Source organism: Macrobrachium rosenbergii, chromosome 41 (genome assembly GCF_040412425.1).
Source record: "Macrobrachium rosenbergii isolate ZJJX-2024 chromosome 41, ASM4041242v1, whole genome shotgun sequence".
NCBI lineage: Eukaryota > Metazoa > Arthropoda > Malacostraca > Decapoda > Palaemonidae > Macrobrachium > Macrobrachium rosenbergii.
In genome coordinates, this window is record NC_089781.1 from 35,017,236 (window position 1) to 35,031,777 (window position 14,542).

Below are 14,542 nucleotides of genomic sequence, written 5' to 3' on the forward strand. Positions count from 1 at the left end.
GCTCTACCAAGAACTGGAGGTTGTTAGTAAATGGTTCAATTTGCGAAGTCACCTAAATATGATAGTAAATAATGGAGCCCATAACCAAGGATAATGAAAAACTTTTCGTATCTACTGAATGCTCAATGTGGAGTCCAGCGCAAAATTCTACTGCAATTATGCACACAAATTTGGCTGTGGACGCTGAATTACAAGCTACTGTTGTAATCAATGCAAATTTTACCAAACACAATTTGCTTTGACTAAATTTTGCTTTAAAGTCTTTATTGCAGTTCCAGCGGAGCTACTCATAATTTGAAGAAAAAGCACATCGAAAATCCATAAAAACCAGTGAGACTAACTTCTACAAGACATGAACACTTCGTAACCCGAGTGGAAAAACCAATAGCCAGATGCAATATATAAACAAAATTTATGAAGGAATGAATTATTACTTACGTTTACTTCATCGCAAAACTATATATCTAGTTTTATGAGAGGAGAGCTCTCGTTAGTAATGGCTATTTGTAATTTTCTATGTTTAATTACAGTAAAAATGTCTTGAGACATTATTCGCTTACCCATGGTAAAATGCCAATCTATTCTTTTCTCATCTCATATAACTTCTATGTAGATGATACAAAAGTTTTCTGCACGCACACTTCTCTGTCACTGCATTTCCTTCGTTTTACTAAATTATTTAGGACAAAGTTAATTACAATCACAAATCCTGCTGCTCAATACACTACGAGGAGCAGACGAAAAACAAGGTCTGTTACAAACTGAAAATATCTACTCTCCTTTAAAAAAAAATTAACGTAATGCTGTACAAGTTGTTTTAAGTCCTTTAAAGTCAATTAAAGCTTTTAGGTAACACCCAAGTTTCATACTCAATGCCTTTTTCGTCTGATTTCAAAGTGTTTTAGGTATTATTTACTTACGATGAAATTGGAATTTAAGCTAGCTGGCAACTAGGAGACCACTTTCGATAAAACCCGTAATGCTAAATGTTTTATAACGTACGAAAAAAAAAAAGGACTGTTTTGTCTGTTTCCTTCTCTGCGTATCACACTTATGAAACTTGCATATGTGAATATTCACAGGATAACAATCAACATTCATTCTGATAATGAGGGAACTTTGGACATTTTTCAAGTTTATGTAACAGAAATTTCTAGTGGATACTCTATTTGTACAGACAGTCTTTTAACGTCTCAACTAGTTTGAAAGAGCTGAACACATTTGTTGGAACTAAATTTCCATACTTAGGTTACCCTCATTACCGTTTAGCTTCATTCAAAGCTATTACCTGATTGTGACCAAGCAAATATTTTTCTTTTTATTTATCTGTTAATGAATAAATAACAAAATACTACCTAACTGATATTCTCGAAAATGAGGTACTAAAATTCCTTGATTTAATGCTGAACGTTGTCTGCAAGTACTCAAGTACCCATGATAGTTAAGGATAATTTTGTAATTATTTTTCCCTAAGATACATTTGCTGACTTAAAATCCGACTCTCTTATCTAAGATTACACTGATTCCTGGGAAAATTGCTCTGTCTGTACTAGAAAATCCACAAAGTATTTATTGAAGCTTCCTTCATTCCTTTTTGTTTTACCTGGGCTAGAAAAGGAATTTAGTAACCTATCATATTTACCTTTGAACTTGAGTCAAATGAGTATGACTAAATCCAAGATGAGCTAGACGTAATTTAATATGAAATACTTATAGAAATAAAGGATATCATGATATTAACCCGCTATGTATCCACCCATTCCGAGGGGCTAGTACTAAACACGGAGGAAGCTCCTTGGGATGCCGTGTTTAGCACAGGCCCCTCCGGGATCAAAGTAATATATATACACCATTTCTATATTGTGTGGTCAACAAAGGTGGATATATACAGTACCAGGTTAATACCAAAGATCACAATCCTGTTTTAATATGCAATTTTGTTCATCATTCAAATAAGTCTGACATTTATCTGTGACGATAAGGTATAGTGATACCAAGAAATCTTCTCGCTTGATTAGTTTTGATCTGCTTTGTCATCATATTCATTTCCTTTGATTCTTAATTGGGGAAAGAAAGAACCTAGTTTATTGTGGTCTTGGGGTTGGAGAGGCATTGGTATAGGTGAAGGGAGCACAGTCGGGAGGAGAGAGTCCATGGCGGTTTTGGTAAATAGTTTGTGGTTGTTGGAGCATCCCAGTCTACTGTTTCATAGGTTGTTCTCTTAGGGTTGTGAGTTTGTTTTGGAATTAGTGCCCTGTACTGAAGCCTAATAAGGTGAGTTTTTGGTTGTGCATTTTTCATGTTATTTTCAACTACAAGCTATCTAGACAGTATTGGTTAAGAAGATGACAACTAAAATCTCAACTGATATGATTAAGCCCTTTAAGGGCCAAGGAGATGTAATTGCTTGGTTAAAAAAGTTAAAATTGGTCGCTAGTCTTCAGAAAGTGAATGATATGGCTGCATTTATTCCATTGTTTTTGGAAGATGATGCATTGGCTTTGTATTTGAAAATTAAAGATGACCAAAGCGATAGTTAAAAGATTGAAGAATTACTGAAAGAAGCCTTTTCAGACGGAGCTTTGGTAGCATTTGGGAAATTAACTAATTCAAGGTGGACAAGGGAGCAGGTAGATGTTTTTGCAAATGAATTAGAAAGGTTGGCAGGGTTAGCTGCATTCAAGAGGGATGGGTTGGAACACATAGTAAGGTTATCATTTGTGAATGGTATGCCTAGTCAAGTCAGTGCATCATTGCAGCAGCTACCAGGAATACAGGGAATGGCAATGAATGAAATTATTAATAGAGCGAGAATATTAACTTCTAATAGATTCAGTGATGTTGCTGCTGTTAGTACATCTAGGCCCAAGTCTGTTGAGAGTAAAGCAACAGTTGGGGGGGCAAATGAGTTCAGAAGGCAAAGTTCTGGTGAATTAAGGGTCAGTGTTATGGGTGTGGAGGGCCACATCTGTTGCATTATTGTAGGGATCGAAAACCAGTTGTGTGCTTCCAGTGTAATAAGGTGGGTCATATTTCAACTCAATGTGATTCGGGAAATGAGAAAAGGGGGATTGGTGCGCCAACAGCTTCCCCTTCAGAGGTTATTTATTTGTTAAATTGGAGGTGAAAGGGTATTCTGTGGTAGGCATGGTGAACACAGGTTGTTCTACTACAGTTCTTGGTTCACATTTAGTGCATAAGGTTAGTGGAGGAAGGGTCATAACTGCCTTTGATGGGAGAGAGATCTTGTGTAAAGGTGGAATGTATGTAAAATTGAGTACTGATGAAGTTGCAATTACTGTAACTGCTTTAGTGGCTGAGAAACTAATTGACAAAATTGATTTAATTTTGGGCATGAAGGCAATCAATGGATTGGAAGCGTTACAGTGGCTGGGGGCAAAGTTATGCTTGGTAAGGCAAGATGTTCAGTGATAAGTGATAATTGGGAGTGTGGTGCTATGGCTAATGCATGTGGTAATCCCAGTGTTATTACCATACAACTGAAGACAAAGAAGTTTGTGACAAGATTTGATGGGAGTCAATGGGCAGTTAAGTGGTTCATCAAAGAGGGAAATAAAGTAGAGTTAACGAATAAGATTAGCTATGATAAAGGATGGGATGAACAGAAGAGAAGTAGATAGACAGATGAATGGAAGGAAGTAGACAGATGGATTGAAGAGGGTATTTTGCTCCCCTGGGACAAGCAGATTGAGGATGGGGTCTTGCCCTTAAAGGTTGTTGAGCAACCAACTAAAAATTTGAGCAACCAACTAAAAATAAAGTTGGACTAGTGCTGGACCTTAGAGGGCTGAACAAGTTTGTAGAGTGTCATACTGGGGGTGATGTTATTGATGTGTGTGGTGAGACCTTAAGGGAATGGCGCAGAGTGCTAGGTAACGTAGCTATTGTAGATATGAAGTTGGCATATCTGCAAATTAGAGTGGCCAAGAAGCTGTGGTGTCATCAACTTGTAAATTATAAAGGAAGGACTTACTGTTTAACAAGGTTGGATTTTGGTTGAATTCTGCTCCTCGAATTATGGGAAATTTTTAAAAACTGTTTTGGGGAGGAGTATGGACACAAAAGACTAAAAATTCTTACATCAATGACATTTTGGTTGACGAAACTCAGGTGCCAGCTTCCGAGTTGGTCACACACTTAAAACTGAATGGATTGATTGGTAAACCACCTGGGATTTTGGATGGAAGTGCTGCTTTGGGTCTTCAGATAAGTGAGAAAGATGGTGTTCAGTATTTTGCAAGAGGTAATGCCAGCCTCGAGATTTCGGATGAGATATCGGTACAAGAGTTGTTTTCAATTTGTGGAAAATTGGTGGGCCACTACCCCATTGCCAATTGGCTGAGTAGCTTGTGGCTATGTGAAGCAATGACCAGGCAGTGGGTCATGGGACAGTAATGTAGACCCAGAAGGTAAACAAAGATGATCCAGTGCAAGGGCAGTGGCATGTTTCTCCATCTGGGGATGGGGTTCTTTAGTGCCAGGCGAGTAATTTAGCGTTGGGAGTTGTGATGGAGGTGGGGCTGTGGTTGAGGATGCAGCTTGGTTGCAAAAGAAACATGACAACAATCATATTAATGTTGTTGAGTTGGAAGCTGCAGTAAAGGGCATCAATCTTGCCCTGTAGTGGAGACTAGAGAAATTGGAGATTAAGACTGAGTTTGCTACTGTTGTTGGGTGGATGATATCTGTTATCGCAGAGGATAAGAGGGTGCATACAAAGGGAGTAGGAGAGATGATAATAAAGTGACGATTAGACACTAAGAGGGAGCTTATTGAAGAATTTGGATAAGAATTGAGGGTGACACTAGTATGTACAGTGAAGAACAAGGCTGATGCCTTGACCCGGGTTAAAAAGACCTCACTTTTGAATGAACTAAAAAACCAGATGAGCAATGAGGAGATGTGTTGCCTGAACACTACTGGTTTGAGAGAGGAGCACAACAGGTATCATATGGGTGTAGATAGGACTACATGTTTAGCACAGAAACTAGACTCCAAAATTGATAAACAAATAGTGAAACATGTTGTGAAAAGCTGATTGTAATGTCAATCAATTGATCCTGCTCCAGTGGTGCACAAGGCAGGTAGTGTGAGAGTGGACAGAGATTGGAAGACTTCCTATAGATGTCACACATCATAGGAATGTACCGTACTGTATTGGTCAATAACTAACTGTGGTCCTAGCAGATTTGCGGTGTGGAGTGGTCTGAAGAGAGAGGCTGCAGAGGAAGTAGCAGATATATTGAATATAATTTTCCTGGAACGGGGTCCTGTAGATGAGATTCTTTTGGATAACAGTACAGTATTCAGGTCGGAAGTACTAAAGATGATGTTGGTTAGATGTAATATTCAGATATTTTTAAGCCACCTATAGTGCAAGTGGGAACTATATTGTGGAGAGGCACCACAGAACTATCAAAACTATCTCTGAGAGGGGAGACATATGTCCATTAGAAGCTGCGTTCTGGTATAATATGACACGCAAGAAAGGGTTAGATGAGAGTAGTGTTCCTCAAAGGGTTATCCACAAATATGAGTGGAGACACCAGGAGAAAGTGCCAGTTACTGTTACTGAGGATGTTGCTCCTGTTCAGGTGGGAGAAGGAGTGTGGGTCAAGCCTCCCCATGTGTGCTGCACTACTCAATGGAAGAAGGGGATTGTAATTGGAATTAATTCTAAAAATAATGTCTGTGGATGGTATGCCACATCATATGTTAGACTTACGTGGGATTGAGCTGCTGAATTCCTCAGGGGAGTCTAGTGAGGAGTCGGTGAATTAAGAAAGGGATGATGGTATCGGGAGATACCCCAGGAGAAAAAGACGTGTTCCTCCTTGGTTTTGTGTTTCGTTTGATGTTGTACTTGTTTCAATGTAATAATTTTTTTTTTATTTTTGATCTTAAGATCATGGGGGCATGTGGTCTTGGGGACTGGGTGGGGGTTTGTAAAGGTAAAGATGGGAAAGGGTTGGTGAAGGAAGAGTGGTCAGGAGGAGAGAGTCCATGGCAGTTTTGGTAGAGATAGGTTGTGGTTGTTAGGACGTCCCAGTCTGTTGTTTCATAGGTTGTTCTCTTAGGGCTGTAAGTTTGTTCTGGAATTAGTTTCCTGTACTGAAGTCTGATGAGGTGAGTTTTTGGTTATGCATTTTTTGTGTAATTTTGAACTACACTTATTCATCATTCAAAATACACGTTTAATAGATATGTAATGGTCACAAGATACTTATGTGGTTTTGGACTGGAAACCAATGTCATTCTGAAAATAACCTAACATTTTTTCATATAAAATGAAAATTCTGTTTATGCACAACATGAGAGAAACAAAGTTCCATTTTCACAGAAACAATTGAAATAAGTTTTATAAGCATTAGTTCTCTCATATGGTCAGTTTATACTGGTTTTATATACAGGAATATTTCAAATATATTTAAATTCAAGGTGGTGACTGTGTTGTTGGCATTATAATTGTTATATGTAAATCAAAATGCATAGCGTGTTTTGTAATAAGCATATTAAGTAAATGAAAACGGCACCTTTGTAAAGACTGTAAGTTTACTTTCAATAAATGATACAAAAAAAAATTAGCAACTGATCAAGTATGTTTCACACTTAACCCAAAGAGAGAGATGGGTTACTAGCACTGGAAGAAATGTTAAGCTTATATTAAATGGCTAAAAAAATCTGTTTGCTCTCAAAGCTCAATGGTGTTTGACTGCTTATAAAGATGTCTACTTGATTATACAGCTTTTTACTTGACAAATCACTAACAAGTTATTGTATTTCTTGCTATGCACCAATGAATGATATCCCCAATGTAAAAAGATGAATCTATACAAAACTATAGAAAAGTAAAGATGAAATATCAGAATGAGATATGAGAATTTTAAGTTGGTGGGAACATATGAGCAGATAAGGAGAGCCTACAAGAGACTGCAAACATGAATTAGATTAAATTTATTACTTTTTGTGCTACATATAATTTAGTGATTACAGATATTCTTCTGACACTAAGACATAATGCACTTAGATTTCTCCAGATGGCATTCATAATAACCAATTAAATCACAAAGACATTAATAAAGAGAGAAAAAGAACACACAGGAATGTTAGGAGCTGGAGAGGAACAGGTGATGGCAGTGATAACTTGTGATTAGCACACTAATGTTGAAATTAAAAGAACCCTGTAAAAAAAAAAGCTGATAGAGTATCTAGTTTTAATAAAGTAAAGCTTCTTGAAAATGAACATCAAGAGGCTTTTGCAATTGAATGTCAAAATAGATTTGCAATTCTGGAAACCATATCTGAGGAGGAACAGACAAAGAATGAGGACTGGTTTGTCATCAAAAATGTTTATCACAAAGAGAACTATTGGGATAAGATGGAAATTATGGATATCATATGAGACCTGGGATATATAAAGGGTAGGAAGATGCAAAAGGTGCGTGCAGACAAACTTCAGGGAAGACACAAAGACTGCAAAGTAGAAAGTACTAATTGGACACAAAGACTGCAAAGCAGAAAGTATTAATTACTCAAGTCTTGATAGTGAATAGTAAAAACTAATAAAAACCAAGAGTAAGAAGAGATAGGCAAACAAGCTTATATCACTGACAGAGCCATATATCCAGTGAATGGCTCTGGCGTTATGGTAGCTCACAGAACTATTAATGAAACATGGATGAACAGAGGGGAAAAATACCTGTCCAAAGAGGGATGATCAAAAATAACATCAGAGAGGACAGACAAAGTTGAATGGAACATTCTTGTGAGGTTATGAATAAGCCAAAGTAACTTGAATTTAATTATGAATGGGTTCACAGTTTTTGAGGTGGAATCAATAATAAAGAAGCTTAGGCAATGGAAAAAAAATCAGGTTAAGAGGGAATCACTGCAGAGATGATTAGCTAAAACTGAAATGAAACCTCATTTACTAACTAGACTGTTCTCCAAATGTAAAATAAGGAAACAAAGCCTGATAATTGGGAATTGGTAGTCAAAACAAAGGTACCAATTTAATTAAACCAACTGAAAGTTCTACCTAAAGAAGCATTACCCTTACTTAGGTTTAATAAAAATATTCAGTATGCTTCCTCTCAATACGCTGGAGAAAAATACTGAAGAGCTTAGAGATGACCAAGTGGTTTTAGAAAAGGCAGGGGTTGCTTAGATCAAATTTTTGTGTTAAGACAAATGGTATTTAAAAATCCCTTTCTGATGGTTGGTGTTGATTACAAGGCATTTGACAGTGTCTGCTTGCCAATATTATGGAAGGTCTTGCAGCACTTATGGCATTCCTCTCCAACATGTAAAGCTAATTATAACTATCAATGAATGATGCAGATGCAAAGTTGATGTTGATGGGGTCCTGATAGGTGAATTTCTAGTAAATAGCGGGGTGTTACAACGGAATGTGATTTTATCATGGTTGCTTGCCCTTCTCATAGATTTTACAATGAAAAAGATGGTCACAGATGGAAGAGAAGATTTAAATTGGAGTAAAAATTGAAAGTCAAAAGACTTAGAATATGCAGAATATTCCAACTTTACATCAATGATATTGATGTCCAATTATTGGTTATTCTAGGTAAATCAGCCTCAACCAACACATTTTTACTATTAATATTAATACATAGTTTAACCAGACTGGGTCATGTGGGTCATTTGTCAAATACCAGAGGGTTAAATGAGAACAACTAATTCAAAGATGGGATATGACTTCAGTATGGAGTTCTTTTTAAATAAAGAACAAACACCATAATCCATAAGCTGCAGAGTATACTGTTTTAACTTATTCTCATCAGATTCATTATTCCACAATGCCTGCCATTTATTAAAGATGATCAAGATAATAACAAATCACTAACAATAGTATGCAGGGTCCCACGTGGATCCCACACACCATCATCTCACCTGGCTTGCTAATCTCCTCAAAACAACATCTCCGAGCACAAAACATGCAGACACAAGAAACAGCATACGTCACGCATCTTTTATACATATATCTCCATTCATATTATTGTCATGTTAAATGTATCTTTATTACCATATGCATTACAACATTGCAGACACAAGAAACAGCATACATCAAGCATCTTTTATATATATACAATATCTCCATTCATATTATTGTCATGTTAAATGTATCTTCATTACCACACATATTACGTCAGCATTGCAATCATATGTACCATAGCATCAGTCACGCCTTGTATATCAATTTATATGTACTGTATGTATATATTCATCTGTCAACAAACACAAATGATTGTGTGGTGACCTCTGTTTTTGTTCACCTAGTGTCGGATGCTACATTCCTGCTAGCAAGAGTTATTGACCTGTCTGTTTGTTATCTGAATAAATTAGTAAGTTTGTAGACGCTGACTCTTACTCACACCTTCACTACAAGTAACTGCAGATTTGGCTGTTGTAGCATCCTCATTTCCTTTAATGTCAACATGTGAAGGGACCCATCATATCTCAGCATTTACACCAGCTTCATATATCATTTGTGCAATGAAATCATAATTTGTTGAACAAAATGATTTTTAGGACATATATTTTGAAAGTCTTCACCATAACAAAACATCTGGATTTTACCATTTTAAGTTTTAACTCTCCATCAATGTATGACGTTCCATCTTTGTGCATCATAAGCAATTTATTGTTGGTGGGAATTTCCATTTTACCAACTATCTGTCACTTTATATATGGTATTTTCTTTAACCACACAATGATAACTATCATAAGTAATCTACTGTGTGCATGTGCATGCACAAATTCTGCATGCAAAGCAAATTATTTTTACAGTTTGGAATAAAGTTATAAAATAACATGAATACTCATATTGCAAAATACACAGACCCCACAATATATGAAGTGTTCTGAGAAAATGCATATAAATCAGATTACTGTACTAGTAAAATCTTAAAAGTTAAACGACATACTAATGACATAAGAAACTCAGTTGATAAGTATATTAGTGTTTACAATGCATTCCCTCTTAAAGAATAATTAAATGAAAATCAAAGTAACATACAGCAATACAAATTAACGGACATACTAATGACATAAGAAATTCAGTTGATAAGTACCATATTATTGTTTACAAAGTCTTCCCCCTTAAAGAATTATTAAATGAAAATCAAAGTAACATACAGTTCTCAGTCTATGATTACTCATCAGTAATTATTAGCCTAAAAGCTTTCAATACATTACATCACTGATTATTAGAGGCCATATTCACAGATATAGTTATGATAAATCATGAACCTTATGGAAGTTATCAAAACGGTGTACAGTGTTTATAGCTCATGAAAGTTATCAAAATAGTGTAATTGTATTTTAAGTGCATTAAAAAAATTAGTTTACATTGGTTATTAAAATCGTCTTTTTCATCTCTATTACTTTCTGATAACTACTCATGTACCTTTTGGTGACCAACACCACACAAAAGTTGACTCAGAAACATAAACACTCACGTCTGAGCATGTAAAGGAACAAATTCAGCATATTCATATAGGCATACATATTTTGTACAAACTGAAGTTATGTATACCTTCAAAGAATTGTTAGCAAGTGTTTAATTTCTACCATTAAAGTTGCATTACCAATTTGCCAAGTTACTGTGCTCTTGGTAAGATTATATAAAGAAGAAGCCTTTACAGCCATTAGTCTATTAGTACTGTAATGCAAAACTGTAAGCTACTGTATGTTCTCTGATATTTGGAATGATTATTCAACCATTGTTATACTTTAATATCATTACAAGACCAAACAGTGAAACTTAAAGAAACTGGCCATAGTACAGGAGCATCATGCCCTAAGGCCCATGAACATGGAAAAAAAAATACAGAAAGCTGAGGTTTTACTGAAGTCACCTGAAACCATACTTAGTGTTCAATGGAGTAAAGTTTACTCGAGTTAACAGTGAGCTCGCTGAGTAATCTAAGATGGCGGCCAAGATGGCCGCTGTCAATAGAAAAACGCTTTCTGAACTAATGATTGTAAATAGATGTGTTATGTTCTTTTTTCTATGGCTTTAACCTGGGACAGCTCAATTTCTCATGCTATTTTTTAAGATGTGTAAATGATTCAGCCATATTTAGCACTCTAAATAAAAATTAGTAGTTTTCTCAAATTGAGCATTGTGTGCTCCTACATTTTTATGCAGTTCAAATAACCCTATTTTTCATACTGTACTTGTTTGTCCAACAGCTTATGACTTTTACATTTTGAATTATTAGTAAACAGAAACTTTTTCCTTTTTGGCATGATCTGACTACTGGAAGGCAAAATGCCTGAGAAGTGTGTTTTCTGCAAATAGCCAAGTGACTCTGATAATGGTACCATGGGTCAAAAGGGACTGGATAAGTCTTGTCAATCAGCAGTGAATTTAAGGATGGACCAGGTGCTAGCAAACAGAGAACTTCTTCTTCCTATACACAAGAGATGCAGGCAGAATTATCTCTTGCCTAATAATATTAAGAAAAGGAAAAGAGAAGCATACAGTTCAAGTGAAAGGTCGGAGTACAAGGTGCCTAGTCACAGGTCTCAGGCAAGCGAATTTGAAATAAACAAAGACTGTGTGTACTGTGAAAAGTGTGTTGATTATGCTGACAAAAAAAAAACAACCTCTAGAGAAGCGTGATAAAATACATGAATCAACAACTAAGGATTTTATCCACCCCGTACAAGAGAAATGCATAGAACATTCTGATGCATGGGCCAATGATGTCCATGTGCCTATTCAAAGCATTGGAGATACTCTTGTTGCTGAGGTGAAATACCACCATGCATGTCAGATTAGCTTTCATAAGGGCTGGGAGTCTATGCAAAATTCCATGAAAAGGCCTAAAGGTCATCCTAAAGGGTTGGTCGATCAGGAAAAGAATTTAGGTTTTCTTCAGCTTTGTGAGTTCTTAGATGAAAATAATGATCACCATTTCATTCTGACAGAATTGGAGGAATGGCTGAAAGACTTTTCTGGAGATGGTGAAGTGTACACAGCAAAACAGCTGAAGTCAAAACTGCAAGAAACATACAATGAACATGTCAGCATGGTAAAGATACCATTTATACATTCCTGAATGAGGGCAATACGATACTCAGAGAACATCATAAAAGTACTGGACTAACACCTGATGAAATCACTGACATGGCAGGGGTTCTTATAGAGGATGAAATAAGAACAGTCATAAACGATAAATCCCATTATCCTAAACAGTTGGAGATGACCAATTACGACAAGATGGAAGAAACAGTTTCTAAACTATTATTGAGGCTACTTAACCATCTTATCAAGAACAGATGCCGCAAGATTGCATTATCACACAGTGTAACATCAGCTGCATGCCCCAGGTCATTCATCTCCCCAATTCTCTTAGGAATATCGGTATACTGTACTGTAATGCTAAACAAGAGTCATGTGAATTAGTAGATTTACTCAGCAGTCTAGCATTTGCAGATGACTACAGAGAAGTATTACGTCTCTATGATGCAATGCTGCCTACCGGAGAAGTGTATGAATGGGTTGACACATTTGTGAATTTTGTATTTGACAATTTGACTGGACCTGGAACATGGCGTGTTCTAGGTGGCACTGCAGGGGTAATGCCAGCTGGAAGGTTTGTGGAAGAAAACCTGCCCTGTACAACAACAGTTCAGTCTGCTGCTACTACTGGTAGATTTGCACAATTGCCCATTAAAAAGTACAGAAAACTGCAGGTACCAGGTCTGAGAAATGTGGTTACCAGTCCACTGAAACCTTTCAGTACCAACTATCTTTTCCTGAGGTTGGCTACAGCCTTAGACAATATCTGGCTGGCCAGCTTCCATGTAACACCACATGGACGTTTTCATCTAAGAATTCATAAAGATGGAGAAAACCAAAATTTTTCTGATTAACCAACCCTTTAAGACGTCCTTTAGGCCTTTTCATGGGATTTTGCATAGACTCCTGGCCATTATGAAAACTAATCTGACATGTACGGTGGTATTTCACCTCAGCAGCAACAGTATCTCCAGTTCCTCATTGGGCGAGTCGATATCGTTCCCAGTTAGCACTCTCCCGGGCCCGCGTTCGAGTCTCCAACCGGCCAATGAGGAATAAGAGGAATTTATTTCTGGTGATAGAAATTCATTTCATTATAATGTGGTTCGGACTCCACAATAAGCTGTAGGTCCCGTTGCTAGGTAAACAACTGGTTCTTAGCCACGTAAAATAAGTCTAATTCTTCGGGCCAGTCCTAGGAGAGATGTTAATCAGCTCAGTGGTCTGGTTAAACTCAGGTATACTTAACTTTTTTAACAGTATCTCCACCGCTTTGAATACGCACATGTACATCATTGCCCCAAGTATCAGAATGTTCTATGCATTTCTCTCGTACACAGTGGATAAAGTCCTTAGTTGCTGATTCATGTATTTTATCAAGCTTCTCTAGGGGTTGTTATACAATCCCTTTTGACCCACTGTACCATGATCAAAGTCACTTGGCTGGTTGCAGAAAACACACTTCTCAGGCATCTTGTATTCCAGTAGTCAGATCCTGCCAAAAAGAAAAAAGTTTCTGATTAATAATAATTCAAAATATAAAAGTCATAAGCTGTTGGACAAACAAGTTCAGTATGAAAAATAGGGTTATTTGAACTGCATAAAAATGTAAAAGCACACAATGCTCAGTTTGAGAAAGCTACTAATTTTTATTTCAAGTGCTATATATGGCTGAATAATTTACACATCTCAGAAATAGCATGAGAAATTGATCTGTACCAGGTTAAAGCCATATAAAAAAGAATGTATCACATCTGTTTACAATCATAAGTTCAAAAAGTGTTTTTTTCTATTGACGGCAGCCACCATCTTGGATTACTCAGTAGGCTCACAGTTAACTCAAATAAACTTTACTCCATTGAACTGAGTATGGTTTCAGGTGACTCCAGTAAGAAATTCAGCTTTCTGAATTTTTTCCCCATGTTGTAAGCTAATGCTCCTGTACTACCAGTGCTTGCATCAAAATAATCTGTACAATTACCTTATGCATAAGATGAAAATTCTAAGTATACTATGACTGATGTATATGTAAAACAAACACACACAAGTACTGCTCATTTTCTCTATAGGAAGCACATGAAAAAGAAAATTAAGGGACGATGGGTTGATTACTAAAACCTACGGTAAGCATAGTACTCTTCAATCCATGATGTCATAGAAGAACATGACACTAGCATAACCATCTATTGTCATTCAGTCACAACAGCACCAGTACTAGCTAATGAATAAGGGTCTGATAATTTCTATCATGCTTGTATCATCTTTGGGATACAAATTGGAAAGGGACTCCCCTTGATAACCTTAAGGAAGGGGAATTAAGTGAAGATGGATGGATGAATGAAATTTAAGACATAGCCCAAATACTGATACCCAAAGGGTTATTCAGTACTGCAATACATGCATATAACAAATGAGAAAAATTGTGAAAAGATATCTAAAAGATGTTTATAAAAATAAACCCCCTGATTTCAG

The 14,542-nt window shown here is 36.6% G+C and overlaps 1 protein-coding gene across 2 annotated transcripts in view; it reads right to left on the reverse strand.

Annotated features, from left to right (window-relative positions):
• The window catches only part of LOC136826794 (alpha-amylase 1-like), an 86,305-nt gene that overhangs the window by 40,512 nt on the left and 31,251 nt on the right, over window positions 1–14,542 (reverse strand). The window lies entirely within an intron of this gene.